The sequence below is a fragment of the Prionailurus viverrinus genome, chromosome A3 (genome assembly GCF_022837055.1).
Source record: "Prionailurus viverrinus isolate Anna chromosome A3, UM_Priviv_1.0, whole genome shotgun sequence".
NCBI classification, from domain to species: domain Eukaryota; kingdom Metazoa; phylum Chordata; class Mammalia; order Carnivora; family Felidae; genus Prionailurus; species Prionailurus viverrinus.
This window is the reverse complement of record NC_062563.1, coordinates 6943866-6965515: the sequence shown is the minus strand read 5'-3', so window position 1 is coordinate 6965515 and position 21650 is coordinate 6943866.

Below are 21650 nucleotides of genomic sequence, written 5' to 3'. Positions count from 1 at the left end.
TCAGCTAAAAAGAGCAAGGAGAAGGTGGTCGCTATCATTATTGTGGCCGCTGGCATCACTGGGAGAGCCCCCATGGGCCATGTCACCAATGAGAGTTCACTTTTTGACTTTCGTTGGCCCGCGACTGACTTCAGGCAGGAGATTGGAATTAGGTAAAAACCGATTGTGACCCACTATTATTTTATTTGAATAGCCAGTACTCTGCCTTGTTCCCACCGTGATCATACTGTTCTTTCAACCTTGAGCCACCTTTAAAGGTGTACAGGTGCAAAATAGTCATTCTGCAACCATCAAAATGGTGTTAGAGGGGTGCCTGGGTGGCTCAGTCGGTTGAGCATCTGACTTCGGCTCAGGTCATGATCTCCGGTCCACGAGTTCGGGCACCGCGTCAGGCTCTGTGCTGACAGCTCAGAGCCTGGAGCCTGCTTCAGATTCTGTGTCTCCCTCTCTCTGCCCCTTCCCTGCTCATGCTCTGTCTCTCTCTATCTCTCAAAAATGAATACATGTTAAAAAAATTTTTTTAATGGTATTAGATTTTTGCATTCATATTTTAGTCTTATTTCTGATTTCTGACAAGACTGATGTTGACAGCTTTTAGGAGTTCATGTGCCTTCTCTCTCTCTCTCTCTCCACACACACACACACACACACACACACACAGACACTACTACTACTACCAAGAATCCATTCTCAGAAAGCTAAAGTTTGCACATTTTAGGGGATTAATACAGTAAACGTGAAATTTTTATTAAACATCCTTCCTGCTAAAATGTATATTTATGTACAAAATAATTTTAATTGAGAAACTAATATTTTTTGCTGTGATAATAAAAATCATTTGGAAATAGAGATTTTCTCATGCCTATCACCACTACCAAGTAGAGCTATTATGTGTTCAGAAAGAAACAGAGCTTATTTGAAATATATACATATATATTCATAGACATGTGTGTATATATATGTATATATATATATTCATAGACACGTGTATATATATGTATGTATACATATATATACATATATATTTCCTTTTAGAAAGTCATTACTTTATTTACATAAATGAAAATATCCTTGTCATTGATAACTGTGATTAAGGATCCTTTTTCGCTAGCTTTCAGAGAAATAATCTAACTCTTCCCACAAAGTGGTTCATCCAGTTCGACACACCTAATTGAACCTGACGTTTCCCACGTTCTGCAAGATGATGTTAATCTAGTAGCTTCCTTCATCTCCTAGCTTGGTTTAAGGCAAAGAGTTTATTGACAGAGGCTGTGATTGGCATGCCTTTTGCTGACCAATTGCAATTTCCTCTCCTTGTAAACTCCATTTAGTGTTACAAAAACAATTCGAAGGCAGATTGTAGGTGCCAGCCTTTTCCTCTGACCTTTAAATCAAATTTAGAATTTCACAGGGTAGTATGCCTTCAAGAAAAATCTGTCAGCTTAATAAAGTGGAAATTTTCTGCAATGAATCTGCAATACATTTCCACCATTCACAAAGAAAGGCAAGGTTTACTTATTGTTCTACAGTTCTGAACCACCTTAGGACAACTCTGAATAATGCAAGAAAGAAGGGGAGTGGCAGAAATCTAATGAGGGAAGAAAGACACATAGAGGGGAAGAAGCGATAAAAGAAAAAAGAAGTATAAAGAGGCAAGACCAAAGAATGAATGAAAAGGGGGGGCAAAGGGGGGTGTAAGGAAAAGCATTATTACTTTTTGTCTAGCTCTACCAAGGAGTACGAAATCATTAAAATCCTAAGACCTCCTGCTGGACATATGGAGAATTACAACTGCTCTAATCCCGGCTGAGTCTGTGTGTTTGTTACAGCACACAATGACCTGATGGCTTATTCCACTTTCCAAACAAGTAAAGTTTCAAGCATTTGCTAAGCAAATCGAGACTATATAGTGTCTCTGTTATCAGAGGAAATCCTGGTGATTCCCATCAAAGAGGGTAATTACTTCTGGACACATAGAGGCAGTAAGAAGTATTCCCTGATGTCAAAGTCTGGCTCATTCCGTTTTACCAAACCAATTGTCCCCTAGAACATGTTTCAACAAAGTGTTTTCTTCAGACTGAAGCATTCTTCCACTCTGAGAACAAGTTTCTAGACCAAATCGTTTACCTAACTATTAATGGAAGATGCATGAAAATCATGCCTGATACCTCTTCTCTTTTTCATTTTCCACCACTGTTAATGATCATAATAATTAACCTTTTAGTGGACACTGATGATGACTTAAGTGCTGTCCACTTGACAGGAAACATCTCATCTAATCTTCCAAGATGGGAGTTTCATTTACAGATGAAAGTCAGGCCCCCAAACCATTAATGGACTTGCCCAGACTCACACAGTAATTAAACTCATCTGTGGCTTAACCTGAGCTACTCTTTGCCACCCATTTATAACATCTGATTTATGATACCAACTTCTCATGCTTTGATCAACTACCCTAATATTCTCATTTGAAAATGTCTGTACTGGATACAAAAGTTAAATGAAAAATTAAGAGAAGGAACGAGAATTTCTTAAATTATTCACAAAAAATAGTAAAACTGTAAAATCAACTTCCTCCTAACTACTTGGACAATAACCTGAGAGTGCTGCTTTGGAAAAAGGAAATAGCTTGAGTATAGGGCTTTGGAGAAAGGGGAGACATATATTTCGCTTAAGGCAGGACTTTAAATCAAATCCATTTGAGGTTATGAAGGAGAATGAATTAAAGAACGTGACAGTGAGATGTTTATAGTGCTGGTCGGTGACAGGTGAAAGGTGATTCCTTGATATACTTTTGCCAGTCTGTTTGCATTTTCCTTGACCATATTCTCTCCATGACCTTGAGCCGGCCACGTGGCCTCCAGTCTTGATGTTTTTGGTTATGCATCTGTCAAATAAAAATTATTGCTCTATCCCTCTTTGCCCTATGTGGGGGCTAGAGTAATAATCTGGAAATAGCTCATAAATGAAAATCTTGATCTAAAAAAGCATTTGGAAAATCATTCCAAGTATATCTCTGCTCCTCGCCTACATCACCACCTCCTTAATCAAACCTGTCATCACCTCTCACCTGCTCTGTGCTGTAGCCTCCCAAATGCTCTTGGTGACTCCATTCTTGTCCCCACCAAATGTGCTCTCTGTACTGTCTCCGTGGTAATCTTTTTAAAGCACACCCACTGGACCCTCCAACTTAAAACACTCCAGTAGCAGGGCGCCTGGGTTGCTCAGTCAGTTGAGTGTCCGACTTCAGGTCAGGTCATGGTCTCGCAGTTCGTGAGTTTGAGCCCCGCGTCGGGCTCTGTGCTGACAGCTTGGAGCCTGGAGCCTGCTTTGGATTCTGTGTCTCCCTCTCTCTCTGCCCCCCACCCCTGCCCTGCTCACACTCAGTCTATCTCTCTCAAAAATAAATAAACATTTAAAAAAAACAAAAAAGAGCTAGAGTAACAGAACACACAGGTTGATCCAGCCCCTCCTTGCCCCCTCTGATTTCTCTCCTCCTATCTTGGGGGCCTTCTGGGTTTCTTTCCTTCTCCAACCTTCTCAGAGGCATTTGTCTCAGGGATGCTCTTCATCAGCCTTAGCACCTGGACAAACTGCCACTCATTCTTCAATACTGGGATGTTCACACATGAGGATTAAAAAGAAATCCTGGCAGCGCACCTGGGTGGCTCAGTTAAGCATCTGACTTCAGATCATGTCATGATCTCACAGTTCATGAATCCGAGCCCCACATTGGGTTCCATGAGGACAGCTTAGAACCTGGAGCCTGCTTCAGATTCTATGTCTTCCTCTCTCTCTGCCCCTCCCCTGCCCTTTCTCTCTCTCTCTCTCTCTCAAAAGTAAATAAACATTTTTAAAAAATCATTAAAATAAAAAAGAAATCCTGACAAAGAAACATCACCTTAGGCTTTCTACACCAGCCCAATACTTAACCTTCCACGGCACTTGGCAAATAACCCTTAGTCATTTCCATTTATCCCACCTCGAACTCTGGACCATGAATGTATTCATGTAAATGAAAGAGTCTCAACATTGGGTGCAATCACTTGGGGGACATTATTAAAAACCAACAATAACCAAAAGCTCTACTCCCAAGGATTCTGACCCAATTAGCCTAGGATGGTGTCCAGATCTTTGCCTGAAGTTCACAGGTGAATGTACTGTGAAATCAGGACTGAGATCTCCCGACCAATAAGGAGAAAAAAAATCCAGGAAGAAACTGAATAGTTATACAAGTTGTTCTCTCCGAGAGGTCATCATTTCATGAGGGTGAGTTATCAGCAAACATGGGATATATATATATTTGGTTCTACTGGGTACTTAGTCATATAATGGTCTACAGTTAATTGTATACCTTGTCCTATAAGATGAACTTAGAATAGATGAAGGAGTACAGCTCAGACCAAACCGTAATCATCGGGTATCTCAGCCCACACAATTATAAGTTCATAAACACTGTAATTACAGTACTCCTGGAGAGCCAGGTTGATGAAGGAGTCCTGCTTAAAGGCGGTAGAGCAGGTGGGTGAGGCAAGCTCAACGCTACAAATAGTAAAAAGTTCACTTAAGCCCCCGGAAGATGGTGGTAAGACCACCTTGCCCTGCAGGGTCAACTAAAAGGCTCTGTATCCCATTTCTCTGACAAAGACAGCTCTGCTCTGTTTTAAGTAATGCTCTTCGTGAAAATGCCAACTTGTATATTTATATGGAAAGCCATCCTTTTGAAGGCAGAAAAATTAGAAATATAGACAAATAGGAAGTTGGTAAAAGAAAGTATTGATGCAACGTGGCTATTGCAGTCAACTCCCTTCTCTGTGTAAATGCACGCTGTATGAATTTGAGTTAACACAGTACATAAAGCTTTATACCCTTTTGGAAAAATAAATCTAAATTGTATCAGGAGTATCTTCTTATCATATATTTTAAGTAATATGGTTCTGTTAGATATATAATATCTGTTACATACACCTACACTTTTTATTGAACTATACTGATCATTGCCCATTTTGGTGGATTTCAATTTTTCACTTTTATAAGAATATAAAAATATAAAAATGTATGTAATTATTATTACACAGAATGACTGGGTTTGGGGAAACTAGTCATTCCAACATGATTTTCTGTAAACTTCATTTTTGTGTTCTCGATGTACCTACAAACGACAGATCCACCTGTCACTCCAGGTGTTTTGATACATTAGGTCTGAGGTGGGGCCAGATAATCCGTATTTTTTTGGTTAAGCACCACAGGCAATTCTTATGCAGGTGACTCATAGCTTCTACTTGAGAAACATGTATCAGCCTTTTTAAAATTCTCACACATGTTGGCAAACGGTCTGTCAGAAAGATAACAACTTTTATTTCCTTAAGCAATGTATAATCTTTTAAAATTTCTGTGCTGATTTGATAAGCAATAAATGTATGTGTTACTCTTTAATTTCCAGTGTCTTTGAATGTTAGCGAAGATAAAGGTTTTTATTTATTTTCTGGTCATTGTGTATATTCTTTTGTGAAATTCTATTTCTTTTCATAACCTTTGCCCGTTTTTTTCATTAAGATTTTCTTTACTTGTTTGTAAGAACTCTTTCCATATTAAAACCACTCGTTGGCTGAAAATATATTTTCCAGTTTCTCGTCTGAGCTTTAACTTTATGGTGTTTATTTCTTGCCCTACAGAAGTTCCAGGAGTCTACATAGGCATACTTCTGTACCTTTTGCTAAGCATTCATCAAATCTTCTTTCTGGTTTTCGATGTCATTGTTTTTACATGTTTTTATGTTGCTTTTTTGTTTTCATTGTTATCGTTTGGGGTTTTTTTACTTAAAAAAAATTTTTTTTATTTTAAAGAGAGAGAGCGTGCATGCATGAGCAGGGGAGAGAGACGGGGGAGACAGAGAGAGATCATCTTAAGCAGTCTCCACCCTCAATGCAGGGCTCAATCCCCTGACCCTGGGAGCATGACCTGAGCTGAAGTCAAGAGTTGGACGCTCAACTGACTGAGCCACCCAGGCACCCCTTACTTTAACTTTTTACATCATCTGGAATTTATTTTCATATAGAATATAAGGAAATAAACTTATTTTTCAAGAGTTTCTGTTTTTTGCTAAGTATCCTTTTCATTTCTTGATATTTTAGGAGCCAAGGACAGGCCACCTCAAAATGTGCCACTCTGGAAGACTGATTATTCGAAATAAAAGTTACAGCCTGTGTCATAAAAGAGACACCCTATGCAAGTAGAACACTTAGACTCTCCTCTGTCCCCTGAAAGCAGGAAATAAATGTCCCATGTGAAAAGTACCCTCCCTGTACCAGTAGGTAAAGAGCTATCCTTATAGCCAAAAATAGGAAATTTAGAGCCAGGAAGGCTATCTAAACCATCTTTGTTACTTTTTACTAATTTACTATCCCCAGCCCAAGTTCAATCTGGAATTTCTTACTAACTGAAGCTCCCAAAGTTAAGTTTTCACTGCCCTGTCAATTCCTCACAGATTTATTGTCTCCTTGTCTAAAAGGTAGAAGAGCTGCCTGCCTGGGTCATTTCTGTAGGTCTCAGTTTCATTATTGGGCCACAGGACACATGGAATGAAACTTGCTGACTTTTATTCCTGTTAATCTGTCTCCTGTCAATTTAACTCTTAGTCCAGCTGGAAGAGTCTAAAGGGTGGAGGAAGAATTTTTCCTTCCCCTCACTAGCATATGGCACAGTCTTCTCTAACCAATACACCTTGTCATGTTCTTAGATGGGATGCAGTCAAAAGTAATCATACGATATTCAGAGGGAAGTCATGCTAATTCTCTTATCACAATTTTCCCCAACAGCACTAGGAAGGGATGACTCTTTACCTAATTCTGTCTCATGTCTCATTAACATTCATGAAAATACATCTTTAATTTTAGATGAACAACACATTTTCTTAGGGGAAAAAAAGCCTTCTTCCCAAATATGTGTCTGACAGCAGAAAACCTAAACTTGCCAAATTAAAAGGAACTCACTACTGTCTGGTGTAAAACATAGTCACTCTCTCGACACAGCACTGACTGCACAAGGAGGAAGCCAAGGAAGGACTAGAGATACCAGTGGTGGACCCAGTGGTGACAAGCCACAATGTGGAAGCTCAGCAGGCTGAGGAGAGTCCTGACAGAGACCACATGCCCTTCCCCAGAGGCCAGAGTGGCACATAACTAAACACCGATGTCCCCTCTACACACCCAGAGCTCAGGTCATCCAAGAGAGAAGGTGTGGATCATACACATGCTGACAGTGACTAAGCTTTACATCACACAGAGAAATAAGAAATTAAGAGTTGAGAAAGCATCGTTTACGAAAAAATTAAGGAAGTTACATGTTTCAACACCTGAATTGTATGATAGGTGAATGTTCCCAACAACCAGAGATATATCCTTCAGGTTGTTTTTCTACTTGCAAGCAAAAATAACTCAAAAAAAAAGTTGTAAGAGCACTTACACTTACTCCCACTTGTAAGAGCACTTGAAACGGCCCCTTCATCATGTATCTAATAATTGAGTCTATTTCTCTGATTTCCTTTCTTATCCATTGATCTCTGCGTATCTTCTTGGTTCACAATCGCACTGTGTTAATTGCTATCATTTTATAAACACTTAAATAACTGGTAATGAATCTCCACCTAATTATGCTTCTTTTTTTAAGAAAATTTTTAAAATTTATTTATTTTGAGAGAGAATGAGTGGGGGAAGGGCAGAGAGAGAGAGAATCCCAAGTAGGCTCCGTGCTGTCAGCTTAGAGTTCAATTCAGGGCTCAAACTCATGAACCATGAGATCATGACCTGAGCCGAAACTAAGAGTCGGAAACTTAACTGACTGAGCCACCCACGCACCCCTAACTTTGTTTATTTTTAAAAATCTCATCAATCTTCTGTACCATTTATTTTTTCAAGTGAACATTAAATTCTACTTTGTCAACTACAGAGGAAAAAGAGACATGAATTCCTCTGAGACTTTGATTAAAATTCTTTTAAAGCTACAAATTAATTTGGGAAGACTTCACATCTTTAGAAGACCGATATTTACCATCAAAAATATGGTTTGTTATGTGATAGTTAACTATATATGTCTCCATAAGGTTTTTCTTTATCTTTATTTTAAAAGTACACATTTCTTTGAGGTGCTTTTTTTGGGGGGGAGGGGGGTTGTAGTTTATTGCTAATGCAATTTAGTAAATTTTATTCTATATTTTACTGTTATATACAAAGATATTGACTTACATGTAATTACTTCATATTTAATCCTTTTTACTAAACACTCCTAAGTCTTCTAATAATTTTTACATAGTTCTCAGAAGTTGTTTCTGTAGGCAAACAATAATACTTCATTTCTTGTTGTTGTACTAAGAGTCAAAAGTACATAGTTCATTGAAAAGAATGCAAACGACCCTTAAACAGATGAGGAATAAAAGGTTAACTTTGCTCGTGATAATGAGCTTACGTGTTAGGCTACCGTCCGCTCTTCACCTATCAGATAGGCAGAAAGTCAACCACTGATAACACAGGCTGTTGGTGAGGCTGTGGGAAGGAGGCTCTTTGAAAGGTAGATAGTGAGATTATAAATGATTCGATCCCTCCAGCAAGGAATGTGGCAATATCTAGGAAGGGTGTGATTTTATCCTATAACGCAGAAATCCCACTTCTTAGAATCTATCTCAATTCATTGCCAAAACTGTGAAAAGAGTATGCAGAACTGTATATCTAGATAGATAGATAGATAGACACATACATACATATGCACACACAAGACTATTCATTACTTTTGTTCTTAGAAGCTTTCTAAAAATTACTTTTCAATTTGGTCAACAATTTCTTTTCTTCTCTCTTAATAATAAAAGCATGTAGAGAAAGAGATTGTTCTTGAAGAACAGCATTAGCTGTATCCCCCTAAATGTTTATCTCTTGTTTTATTGTTATTTTGTTCAGAGTCTTCAATTTCTTTGCAGGATCTTTCTTCATTTTTGCTAACCTGTGTATTTGAAAGTCTTCACATGTGAAATGTTATTTCTTCATTTTTGAAATTCAAATATTTTATTACCATTTGTCTAAATGACTTCATTTGATTCGGCATGATAACTCTAGATCCTTTTTTGATTTGGAAATTTTATAATTTTTTAGCTTAGTGAAGTTTCTGTCTTTTGTGTCTGACATTTGTATGCACCATGTTTGCACTCTCTCTTCCCATGGGGGGCTCAGGGCAGGCTGCCCCAGAATGTGCCATTTTGCCACTCAGATTATGTCTAAGCTGAAGATAATCAAGGTCCAACAGACTCAAGAAGAGCTTTTTATCTCCCCCTTAACTGCCTAAAAAAATTTAGATACAGAGTCTATACCAGGAGGAGAGCTATTACCAAACATAACCATTTTTTACATAAGAAAATAACTTTTTTTACATGGTGTGGCAAACACTGGTTCACCAAGCACTTCCTTTTTCCAACTTCCTGTGATTTGTCTTCATCTCTCTGAGACCCAGATCACTCCCTGCTTCTTCTTAGCTCCGATGGCTTCTCAGCTTCAATTCCCGGCTGTGGGGAGCCTCTCATGACTTTGCAGGGCTCCCCGTTGGTATGTAATTAACTTCATTTTTTCCCCTGCTAATCTGTCTTATGTCAATTTAATTAGAAGGCCAGCCAAAGAATCTGAAAGGGAAGTAGGAAAAGTGTCCGTCTCCTCTACCTACAACTCTTGTTTCACAAATTTCCTCAAACTACTGTCCATACCTTGTTTTGCTCATCCTTTTTAAGTCTTGTTCTTTCTATTCAGAATTATGGGTGGATTTCTTGATTTGCTTTCTATGGGACAAATTCTCCTTTTGCAGTACACTATCTCCATCTGAGTGCAATCTTTTTTTTTTTTTTTTAATTTTAGAGAGCAAGAGAGTGCACACAAGCAGGGGAGAAGAGCAGAGACAGAGAGAGAGAATCTTAAGCAGGCTCCACGCTCAGCACAGAGCCCACTGCGGGGCTCGATCCCACGACCTAGGGATTATAACCCGAGCCAAAATCAAGAGTTGGACTCTCTCAACTGACTGAGCCACCCAGACGCCCCAAACCTCGGTCATTATTTGAATGTCCAGGCAGACTTTTCCGGGGCAGATCAGTCCTTGTACCTGCTTATTATAACAGTGTAAATGTACTATTCTAGTGAATCTTCTTGAGAATGCAGCATTTTTCCCCAAAACTTCCTCCATTCTTATAGCCAATCTATGTCTTAAAGGGGCTTTTCCTCTGATGCTTCAGGGCTGTTTGTTGCTTAAAACTGGAAGATCTCAAGTCCTCTTGAAAGACAAAGCTGTACCAGCTCTTAGTTTCCCCTAAAGGCCTTTTTCTGGCTCACCTACACCTTCTGAAGTATAAGCCTGTAGTTCTGTGCGGCTGTCAGCTATTTATTTCCTGGAAACTGTATGATAGTTCTCTCAAGTATTTAAGTCCATTTCACCTGCACACTGTGCGGCTAAACGTATTCAAAATGTCTGACAGACGTAGGGCCCTTTTCCAAGTTGCCACATTGTTCCTATTTTTATCTTCAGTCAGTCAGATCCAGGGGACTCTAGAAGGACTGGAATTAAATTTCTTTTGTCACATGCTACCCAGAAGTTGACGGATGATGGATAGTAATTTTGTATTTCAGAATCCACCACTGTATGTATATCCAATAAATGTATCAGCAATCACAAATTAAGAAAGAAGCAAACCCTTTGGGGACACAAGGACTGTGGAAGGAAGAGCACCCAGGCAGTCTCAGAACACACACCATCACAGAATTTTTAGGGTGATTTTAAAAGGAAGACTTTAGGGGCATGGGTGGCTCAGTCAGTTAAGCACTCGACTCTTGATTTCAGCTTGGGTCATGATCTCACAGCTTGTGAGTCTGAGCCCCACATTAGGCTCTGTGCTGATAGCTCGGAGCCTGCTTCAAATTCTCTGTATCTCTCTTGTGCTGCCCCTGCCCCCCCCCTTAAAATAAATGAAATAAAACATTTTTTAACTTAAAATAAAAGGAAGTTTCTATCATGGAGGTGGACTTTTCCCAATATGGAGCTTATTGAAATTTTTTCTTGCTACAGTCCATGAGAAAGAGGGAGAGAGAGAAGAGAAAAAGGAGAGGAAAGGAAAAGTCTGACGAGGGTCTTTTTCAGAGCAGGTGCAGAAGCAAGCCTCATCCTGTAAAGTGCTACAATTGTATGGATCCTAACAGCAGCCTGTGTTCATGGTAAAATTAACACAGTGGTATCATAATGATCGTTAACATTGCTAAGTTAGCCTCACCATGTGCCAACACCTGTTTTTAGATATCATAAAATGCCTATAAGAATTTGTGTTCTTTGGGGCACCTGGGTGGCTCATTTGGTTAAGCCTGCCAACTCTTTCGGCTCAGGTCATGATCTTGTGGTCTGTAGGACTGACCCCTGAGTCAGGCTCTCCACTGTCAGCACAGAGCCTGCTTGGGATTCTCTCTCTCCCTCTCTCTCTGCCCCTCCCCTGCTCTCTCTCTCTCAAAATAAATGAATAAACTTAAAAAAAATAATTTGTGTTCTTTGTTAATCCTTGAAATTCTCAGTCATCATCACTACTCTTCACATCCTCCCTTTGCTTTATAGTCTATGCATTTTTTCAAAATCCTGTGTCTTAAACCCTCTCTCTCCTTTTTCTCTCCCTCCTTACTATTATTATCAACGTCATCACCCGATCTTCTTTTTCTGGTCATCTTGTTCTTACCTCAGGTTTTTAAAAATTTTTTTCTTTAATGTCTTTAAAATTTTAAGTGCTGTTTCCTCATCTTTTTCCAATAATTCCATTATCTGAATGTATCAAGGCTATCATTTTGCTGATCCCTGCTGATGATGGCTTATTTCCTCATATATCTTATAATTTTCGATTGTGAGGTAATGTGTGGTAGGACTTTATCTAGGGTAGTGACTCTCAGCTGGGAACTTCTGCCCCCCACCCAGGGCATTTGGCATTTCTAGAGACATTCTTGTTTATCAAAACTGGGTGCTAACAGGGGTGCCTGAGTGGCTCAGTCAGTTAACCATCCAACTTCGGCTCAGGTCATGATTTCATGGTTTGTGGGTTCGAGTCCCACATTGGGCTCTGTGCTGACAGCTCGGAACCTGGAGCCTGCTTCGGATTCTGTGTCTCCCTCTCTCTGCCCCTCCCCTCCCCTGTTCTCTCTCTCTCTCCCTCTCTCTCAAAAATAAAACAAATATTTAAAAAATGGGTGCTAATAGCATCTAGTAGGGGTAAAGACCAAGAATGCTGCTAAACACACTGTTTACCTAAGTCGTGGAAGAGGAGGAGAGAAACAGGGGAAACAATCCAGAGGTTTTCAACAGCAGGAAGTTGCTGGCACACAAAGGATAGACCCTTGGAGGAGGTCGTGTTACCACAACCCAGAAGCTAGAACCATTAAGTAAAGGCCAGAACCACAAGAGGCACTGTTCTGGGGGAACTTAGGCAACAGAGAGAGAGCTTCCCAGCCAGAAGCTGGAGTCATGGAAAATGGGAAAACTATTGTCTGAAAATGCCCCCTTGAGCAGGAGAGGGAGAGAAACACACTGGTTTCTCCTTTCTGCCCTCCAATTTTCTTTTAACTTTTTAAAAAAAATTTTAATGTTTTTTAACTTATTTTTGAGGGAGAGAAAGACAGAGTGGGAGCAGGGGAGGGGCAGAAATAGAGGGAGACACAGAATCCAAAGCAGGCTCCAGGCTCTGAGCTGTCAGCACAGAGCCCAACGCGGAGCTTGAACTCATAAACTGCGAGATCATGACCTGAGCCGAAGTCAGATGCTTAACTGACTGAGCCACCCACGCACCCCGTCTGCCCTACAATTTTCTATAGATGCCTGTCATTGGTCAGACTAGCCACAAACCAGCTTTTAAGGGATCCCAAAGAAATGATTTTGAAGAGAAGCTCGGAGGAAACAGAGCCCAGAGCAACAGGTGATACCTACACAGTTGCCATAGCAACAGGGCCTGTGTCCATCTCTGTGGGGAACCCGCCTCTGGTTTTCAGATCCCTCTTTAGGGATTTCCTTTCTTCTTTTTTTTTTTTAGTTCAGCCCAACAATAATAAGATGCTTGTTGCATATGTTTATCTACCTTTTCCAGTTGTCTCATAATAGGAGATTTTTTAAAATATCTTTTCTGCACTATTGTTAGAAGTTAAAATAATTTTTTTTGACCTTTTAAGGGCAAAAGGTTTGCTAATATCTTAGGGAAAGACAGCTGATAGTTTAGAACAAAACTAAACTCTAGTCATTCAGTATATAGTCAACAAATATTTATGTTATGCCTACCAGGTACCAGTCAGTTTTCTAAGTTCTACTGAAATAATGGGGAACAAGATCCAATGACATCTATATGACAGATATAGATAGATAGATCCACAGATACATGTATTTTTAGAATTGAATCAGTGTGCACTATCTCCTTACTTAGATGCAGCTAGGTATACAATATTCATTAACATACAGATATTCTAGTTGTTACATATTGAAGTGAATGTGTGAATCTGTATGTGGGTCTAGATATGTGTGTATGTGGAAGTAAATAAGCAACTTGGTAGTAAATCGGAAGTAAACGGGTAGTAAATGATATAGAGCACATTGCCTATGGCAACACATCCTTTGTTTCTTCTCAAAACATTTTTTTATCATTTCATAAAGTCCTAGGTTTAATAAAAATTAGATATCATTAAGGGAATAGAGCTGAATTTCAGGAGTCGAGCGTTGGTTTACCAAACATCAGCTCTTACAAGACAAAAGCAAGTTTACATTTGTATGAAAATAAAAAGTAGCAACAAGCACATCAACAAACAACAAGACTAGGTTCTCTAGAGTTTTCCATGACTTCTGCCTGTTGACTGCCTTCCTGCCTTTCTACAATGGGTAACATTTCAGATTTCAAGTGACAAAGAAGTGATGGTTCAGGCCCTGGAGAATTTTAGGTTTAAAAAAAAGTCTAGGTTATTCACATTTGTATCTGTGGTTTTTTTTTTTTTTGGGGGGGGTCTATTTTTAATCTCCTAACCAATCTCTAGAGAAAGGAGAAATGTCCAGAGATGAGGCTTCAAGGAGCAAGAAAAGCAAAGTGAGAAAACACCAAGGTAATTACCAATTGTGATTATCCAAATCTAAGCTTAGAACCTTATTTCAAGTCATTTTTATCTTTAGCCATTACAGTAAATGTGTTGTTGATATCAAAATAGCCTTTGAACCTCTAGCTAAGGTGTCCTAGAATGAGTAAGAACTCATCTCAAAGAAAAGGCATTGGTTCTCTCTTCATGGAAAGGGGAGGGCAGCTCAGGCTTTAATCAAGACCCATTATATTTATATTGAGGTCAATTTATTTCCTAACTAAGATGCAGACACACAAATAAACTCCCACTATTCTCATTCTTACGAACTTGGATTATGTTAAAGTTTTGCCAATGGGAGTGCGTGACCTACTTTGCAATTCAGTTACATACTTTTTATTCTCTCATAATGAGTATAGTTTTGGGGCTCAATTTAGGTGAAATGCAGTAACTCATCCTTCAATTGTAAGACACAGGTAAAAATACACACAAAGCATTTTTAGATATCATTATGGATATTAGACAAAGTAACAAGTTAAAAGTGGAATTATTTTATGGTGGTGTTTGGATGATGTCTTGACAAGTATTCAATAGTTCAGATATCTTCAAAATCTTCCCTACATACTAAACAAATGTGAAGTCTTTGGTTATTTAATAGCTCACCATGGGATATTTTTTTCTTGTTATTTACCAGGTCTGGGGGAGACAGATAGTGACGGCAGAGATTTTGTCTTCAGCTAAAACATTATCCATCAAAGACCAACATACTCTCTGAGAAAAGATGGAATTTCACACTGGCCCTGTATTTTAATAGAAAATGAGCTGGCATTTGCTCCTGTCAGCTAATGAAACAACTGGGGGCTTTTGGAGAATGAAAAATGGGTGATTAACAACTTCATCTGGAGACAAAGAAGACCTGCTCATCTCTTAAAGACGAGTTGACAATTCCTCATTTGGGAACTTTGTTCTGAATGCTCTGGGAGGAGCAGCGAGGAGAACTGCAAGTTTGTATGTCAGGGTGTTGTTATTGCTACTAATAATTTTTCTTTGATAGATGGGAAAGACTAATGCCAGCGTCATGGAGAAATCGCTTTCATTCTCTTTCATATCATCATAAGAGTATTTCTATAAAATTCTTAGGGAGGGATGGGGCGCCTGGGTGGCGCAGTCGGTTAAGCGTCCGACTTCAGCCAGGTCACGATCTCGCGGTCTGTGAGTTCGAGCCCCGCGTCAGGCTCTGGGCTGATGGCTCGGAGCCTGGAGCCTGTTTCCGATTCTGTGTCTCCCTCTCTCTCTGCCCCTCCCCCGTTCATGCTCTGTCTCTCTCTGTCCCAAAAATAAATAAACGTTGAAAAAAAAATTAAAAAAAAAAATTCTTAGGGAGGGAAAAAAAAAAGAAAGTTTAAAGCCTGGCAATTCTGAAATGAAGCAGAGGAATTGGACTCGAAGGGGTAGACCAGTCGTCTTTCTGGATGGTATCCTGTCTCCAGAGTTAGATAATTGAATGTGATAAAGATTTTACCAGCCATGCTAAATAAATTATGAGACATAACACAACGGATTGTAAACCAGTCTTTAAAAATCATCATGTAGACAGTAAAACGTAATGTTTAAGGTCACAGACAATGGTATCAGATAAACCAGGGTTCAAGTCCCCATCCTACTATTTAGCAGCTGCATTACCTTGAACAAGTTCACCTCTCCAGAAGTAATCATCTCAGAGTTGTTGTAGAAATTACATGAGATAATGCACTTAAAAAGCTTGTCGTAAGCCTGATAGTTGCTCAAAAATATTTATCACATGAATGAATGAATACTTAATAGATGTTTGTTCTTTTCATAATATTTTGAGCTAGAAATATATCCATGATATTGCTGAATTTTGTTTAAAAAATCATTTGCAGAACCACATATAATCTATAATTTCATATACATGAGTTCCCTGCATGTTTCTCTACATGTCTGTGTGCACATGAGCTAAATGGAAGGATGTTAATGAAAACAACTATTATTTTCATGCAATGATATTTCCAGTGCTTATCACTCACCACTTTGTATTTTTCTCCATATGCCATCTTATAGAAACTATTAAGCTGTATGTAAAAAATCAATATGCACCAGACAGGTTTAAACATTTATCTAAATATTCAGTAGATGAGGCTGACGTCTTACTGGAGAAAGAGATTAGGAAGAAAAGAACATCGGGAGCAATTTATCTTTACAGACCTCTTCCAAAGGTGAAAGATACAAAGGAGTGATCTCCCTGCTCATTGGGGCACAAAAGAAATTGTTTCACCACTCCTTTGCTGCCATACAACTGTCTTTTGAAGAGTGTCTCGGAGACTCCCATGTAATAAAGAAACATTTATTATCCATTTCAAATGACCTCTTAGAAAATCTCTGCTACTAGATAGCTGGGAAAATTTAAACAAGAAAAATGAAGAGAGATCAGTTCCTCTTTGGCTTCTTATCAAACTGCGCCCTATCACTAACCAGCTTACTCACAAAGGCAATTCACAAGGGATAACCTGACATGCAATTCTGTGATGTAGGAAAAATCCACTGCCTGGACATCCAGGTGAAACGGCTGTATGTTATATTCATGCATGTGAAGTCATTCATTGCCATTCATGTGATGATGAAACGTCCCCAGAGAGCCTTTCTGCTTTGAATTTTGTTGAATAAATTTCTTAGGATAGATCCAGGAAGGCATTAGAGGGAAAAGACTGACCAAGGAGGCTGGTATTTCCTGGTCTGGGACAGTGAGGGAGTTGGCCACCACCCAGGAGTCCATGTCCCTTACTGTGTGTCCATGATTCTCTACAAGCCTAAGTTTGTGGGCTCAATCAGAGAGGCAGGATCCTCCCCAGCAGACCCATACTGACTTAGCTTCCATGCATCAGGATCACACCATGGGGGGGGGAGGGCAAAGAAAAACAATTTTCATAAAATAAGCATACATGTGTACAAGCGTGTAGAGTACCCATGCAAGAATATATAAAACCTGGAAACAGAACTAGCTTGGCAAAAGAAAGTCTTAACGGCAAGAATTGTGTTGTCCAATATTACAGCTACAGGAAGTTTTAAAATTAAAATTAATTAAAATTAAGAATTCAGTTCTTTAGTTGTACTAGCCACATTCCGAGTGTTCGGTTGTCTCATGTGGCTACTGGTGACTGTATTAAACAGCATCGAAAGAGAACATTTCCATCACTCTGGAAAGTTCTATTAAACAGTACTGGGCAAGAGCCTACAGTATACTCTTTGACCTTTTAAATTATGTACTATGTGCATGTATTACTTATTCAAAAATTAAAATTATTACATATTTCAAAATTTTGAAGTAATAATGTTTGAATTGTTTTACATAATTTGTATTGAAAAGTTCAGAAGTACTTCTCCATTTTTCATTAGGGGCTACTATGATTGCAAACACATAACACCCTTAAATGGCCAAATTCAAAAATCCTATTATAGGTTGTTTTCCCTAGAGCAAATATAACAACTAAAAAAGAATATAAGGCAAGCGTTAATTAAAATCATGAAGTACAAAGCCCTCGTTTTATTTCCAAGACTAATAATAAGTTGCTCTTTTAAAATTGATTTTTTTTTTCTCCCAGGTACAGGAATCATATCACAGATGGAGGGTATAATGAGACAAGTGTCAGATGGTCTATGTTGAAGCTTCAGGTCCAACTGCGCACAGCATGGCTGCGGCAGTGACACTCACAGGTATGTGACACCCAGCTCTCTCCTCCCTGTTGTCTATATTAAGCAGAAAAGCCAAGTATTGGGTGAATAATGGCATTTGAAGTTTTGGTCTTTGTCAGCATTTACAGAAGCCCCAAATAGAAACCCTGTGAAATCATCTTTGATGCTGCTTATGTTTGGGGGGGATGACATACTGATGAACAAAATTACTTTAAAAAAATATATTCAAAAAAATATATTGAATGCTTAATACCTGGGAGGTTCTGTTCCAGGCCCCGGAGATCTAGCAGATAAAATCCCAGGCCTCAAGTTGCTTACTTTCTAAGCTACTCGACAGTCGATAAGCAAATAAGTAAAATAATAATAATAAAAAAGAAAAGCATGACAGATGGAAGGGACTGAGTGTGTTCTCAGAAGCATGCTAATTTACATTAGGGTGGCTGTGGTGGGCAGAATACTGGTCTCCCAGAAATGGCTCACATCCTAATCCCAGAAATCTGTGAGTATGTGACCTGATACAGTAAAAGAAACTTGCAGGTGTGATTCAGTTAAGGATCTTGCGGCTGAGGAGATTATCCTGGATGATCTGGGCTGACCTAATGTAATCACAGATGTCCAAAGAAGACGTGGAGAGAAAGGATGTTGAGCTGATGTGATCGCGGGAAGGAACCATGACAAAGGAATGTGAACAGTCTCTAGAAGCTGGAAAAAGGCAAGGCAACTAATTCTCTACCAGAGCCTCCGGAGGAAACAAAGATCTGGTAACACTTTGACTTGAGCCCAGTGAAAACCATTCTGCACTTTGACCTCCAGAAAGGGAAGATAATACACTTGTGTAGTTTTAGGTCACAAAACACTAATTTAGTGGCGATTTTCTAGGGCAGAAGAGGAAAGTAACACGGTGGCCATGGATGGCTTCACTGAAAAGTTGGCCTTTGGAAGAAGATCTAAGGAGGGTAGGGAGAGTCATGCAGAGGTCTGAGCAGAAAGCATTCCAGGCAGAGAGTCAGGAAGTGAAAATTCCCTGAGGCAAGGGCACATCTGGCATGTTGGAGGAGACTGGACTGTAGGGGGCAAGGGCAGAAGCAAGTTGGCCAGTTAGGGGGCTACTTGAATAATGCAAATGAGAGATGATGATGGCTTGGACAGGGGCAATGCAGAATGGTGGGTCTCTAGGTGTGTTTTACAAAGATCATTCCATTTATAAGGTTGAGAAGAGATTGTAAAGGGGACGAGTGAAGGGACCATGAGACAGGAAATTACTGCAATAATTTAGGCAAGACGTTAAGGTCCCTTGGACTTCCATCCAAGAGTTGATGGTTGACACTGGAATCTATTTTCAAAGGCGGGGGGGGGGGGGGTGCGGACAGAATTTTCTGACACCTGTTAAGAATGAAAGTTATCCAGAGAGAAGTCTCACTCACAGTTTTGCCTTTTTCTTTATCACTTTCTGTAATCCTACACCCCAGGCTGGGAGACTCACTTTCAGGATCCATTTAAACAATCTACTAGATTACTTATAAAAAGGAAAGAGAAAGCTTGGATCAGTAAAATCAAGTCAGGTCCTCAAGTGGTATCCACAACCTCCTTTTCTTGTCACCTTTTGTCAGAACAATGGAAGAATAGAATTACAAGAGCCTGGGGGGTCAGCAGCCACAACAGAAAGGCCCCCAAACATACAAGTTATCTAGACCAGGCATGTCAGGCATGGGTTCCAGATACCTAAGAGATCATTGGGTTACAGGAACTGACTTCAATATTTTAAAAATTCTTTTAGGAACTTTAAATAGAAGTCACATCTTGCACTGGTTGTCTGGTTTGGGTTATGTTATAGCCACTCTGTGTGGTCCAAATTATACGAGTCAGTAAACAATTAGCAAAAATAGGAAAATCAACTATTACTTAAGAAATTCAATGTGTTTTGAAAATTTTCTTTAAAACCATTGGGACTATAGGGAAATTAATACAGAGGGTACCCAGAGGGAATCTTTGGGACATACAGAGTTAGTTATTTTTGGCCCAGGTGATTATCCTGGCCCCCCACCCCCATAGCTTTTTTTCAGATGATAATTTCATACCCTTATCTCCTACCCACTGATCTAGCATAGTGGGCAATTGTGATTTGCCTTACCAGAATTCTCTCTAATTTTTTCAGGATCCTCCATACTGTCTCTCACAGGGGCTGTACATATACACAATGAAATATTATGCAGCCATAAAAAGGATGAGATCTTATCATTTGCAACAACATGGATGGATCAAGAGGGTATTATACTAAGTGAAATGCATAGACTGAGAAAGGTAAACACCATATGATTTCACTCATGTGTAAAATCTAAAAATCAAAAACAGTGAATAAATAAACAACAAAAAGCAGAATCAGATAAATACAGAGAACAAAATGATGGTTGCCCGAGAAAAGGGGGTTGGGGATGAGCAAAACAGGTGAAGCAGAGTGGGAGATACAGGCTTCCAATTATAGAATAAACAAGTCACAGGAATAAGAGGCACAGCATAGGGAACACCATCAACGATATTGTAATAGCGTTGTACAATGACAGATGGAGGCTACACTTATGGTGAGTAGAGCATAAGTAAATAGAAGTTGAATAACTGGTGCACACATGAAACTAATGTAACATTGTCAACTATACTCAAATAAAAGTTTGAGTATATAAAATACATACCTTATATAGACTAGTATACGTAAAAATACTAGTATGAACTAGTACTAGGAATTACATGACCAGTTTTGGGTCCTTTTTCTTTAACTTACTTGCTGTGGAGTAAGCCACTTAGTGTTGGCAATTACATAAAAACTAATTTACTATCAAGGCTGTTAAGAGAAATAATTATATAAAGTCTCTGAGAACAATTTGAAATGTATAATCACACTATACAAAAACAAAGGAGCAAACTGAAATTATTGTTGTCGGCTATTTTCCTGGTCCACTCTCTAATGAAAGCAAGTAGTGAAATTGAGTGCAAGAGTCAGCAAGGCAAGGTCCTTAAATAATTGAGAATTGTTGACTATAAATAATTATTTTGCTATTAAACCTTTAGACTATGTTTGGTGCATATACTCTAAGAGATGTGTGTCTTCCACCAACACCTTTTACCTCTGTGTACTGTGACCAACCCCAAAGAAATTCTGGGTGTGTGTGTGTATGTGTGTTTCTCCTCCATTAAATTTGAACAGGACACAAGTCATTATGGACTCTCATCCATTATAGGACTATGTGAGCCTTTCAACATTTGCATATGAATAACTAAAAGAGATTTATGACTTTATCTTTGAACATAAAAAAGGTTTTCTTGCATAAATTACACTATTTCTAAGCCCATTCAGCTTTCTGTACTGCCTATCCATCTAGTATGCATGAGTTGGTCCTGTGTTCCCATTGGGAAGGTGTTAAGTGAGTTACATGCTTTTTGGGGTGTTTGAGTTACTGTATTCCTCAACTGGAGTTTGCTGACACAGTGTGAATAGGCAGGGCTCCCAAGACAGCAAGAGGAGCCTTGCTGAGTTCAGCAAAACTTGGTTCCTTAAAAGCTGTAACCCAGGCCAATAATCTCCAACCACATAGTTGTAGTTCAAATGAAACGCAAATCACAAACATGCTTCCTGAACAACATGGGAGATGATGTATCACAGAGAGCTAGAGTAAAGTGTTATACTACATAAGGAGTTATGATTATTATCTCCATTTGTAAAAGTCACACTGAGTCCAAAATACCAATCTAGTTGTATGTGCCTCCAAAGCCCACACGTTAAGCCATGTTGTGTGTTGCAAACTGCCCACACTCTGAGACCTAATATTTGAAATAATTCTGTCCACA